A 1482-nucleotide genomic window follows, 5' to 3' on the forward strand; every position below is an offset into this window, starting at 1 on the left:
TAGCATAGCATAGCATAGCATTTTCCCCAGTGGCTGCACCAATTTACATTTCCACTCACAGTGTATGAGGATTCTCTTCTTTTTTATTTTCTTTAATTTATTTATTTCTTTTATTTATTTAGCCACACTCTGTGACTTGTGGGATCCTAGTTCCCTGATCAGGGATAAAAACTGGGCTCTTGGCAGTGAGAGCATGGAGTCCTAACCACTGGACCACCAAGGGAATTCCCTGAGGGTTCCCTTCTTTCTACATCCTCACCAACATTTGTTACTTATGATCTTTTTTGTTAATGGACCGGTTATTTAATTAGGTTCTTCGTAAGAAGTTTAGAACACTATTTTGCCAGGATGAATTCTATTTGTGAGAGCAAACACTGAACGGAAGTAGCCCTGGAGCTGAGGAACAGCTTTGATTCTTTGCAGAATCCATGAGTGCGCAGCTTTCTGATCACCCTGGCACTGCGGTGTAATTTTGTACTTCTCTCTCTCCCCGTCGAAGATCTCACCTTCCTGGTGCCTGGCTTACCTAGATTTTATTTTATTTTCTGGCCACACCACTAGGCTTACAGGATCTTACTTTCCTGACCACAGATCAAACCAGCGCCCCCTGCAGTGGACACGTGGAGTCCTAACCACTGGATAGCCAGGGAAGTCCCCTTCTTCTTCTTGAAGTAAGCGTCAGTGGCATGTTCTGGGGCCTTCACACCACTAACACCCATTTTGGTGGAGGTGGCAATGACAAATTTTGTTCTATACCCAGAAACTCGATTGAGGGGAAAGACCCAGTCACAAGTAGCAAGCCACTGCTCACCTGTTTCAGGGAAACAACCCTCTCGCCTTTGTGGTGCTCAGTGAGGATGCTCGGAATGGGCCCAGGAGTGATGCTAGCATGCAGTTTTCTCACATGTTACTGAAGGGTTTTTGCCGAGACTCAACAGCTTTTGCGGCCCATCTTCAGTGGGATAATACCTAGGCATTTTGCGAAGTTTAATCACTTGGGAAACACCATTCTTGGGATTCCCTCGTGGCTCAGGTGGTAAAGAATCTGCCTGCAATGCAGGAGACCCAGCTTCAATCCCTGGGGCAGGAAGATCCCCTAGAGAAGAGGATGGTAACCCACTCCAGTATTCTTGTGTCCGGGCTCCCGTCCATTAGGCTGCAAAGAGTCAGACAGGCCTGAAGTGACTTAGCACACGCACACATTCTTGTCACCACCAACTGGTTTTGTGACAGTAGCAAGACCACGAGCTTTTTCTTTTCAGCTTGGATTTAGCTGCTGAATACTTCCTCTTGTATAAGGCCTTTCTGGACTACATAGCTGATTGGGAGTATCTGCCAATTCCTCTGACAGGACAGGACAGGATTTCAGCAGCAGTAGTGCTCGCCCTTCTTAACCTTTTTAACTTTGCCACCAGAATCAGCCTTCTTGGCTTCAGGTTTTTCCTCCTTCGTATCTGGCTTCTCAGCTTTTTCACCTGCCAT

At 46.6% G+C, this 1482-nt stretch overlaps 1 pseudogene; it reads right to left on the reverse strand.

Annotated features, from left to right (window-relative positions):
- Positions 1 to 327: 327 nt before the first annotated feature.
- On the reverse strand, positions 328 to 1482 carry LOC145543650 (large ribosomal subunit protein eL6-like; annotated as a pseudogene).

Source organism: Giraffa tippelskirchi, chromosome 3 (genome assembly GCF_054371585.1).
Source record: "Giraffa tippelskirchi isolate mGirTip1 chromosome 3, T2T-mGirTip1v1.2.pri, whole genome shotgun sequence".
In the NCBI taxonomy this organism is placed as follows: Eukaryota; Metazoa; Chordata; class Mammalia; order Artiodactyla; family Giraffidae; genus Giraffa; species Giraffa tippelskirchi.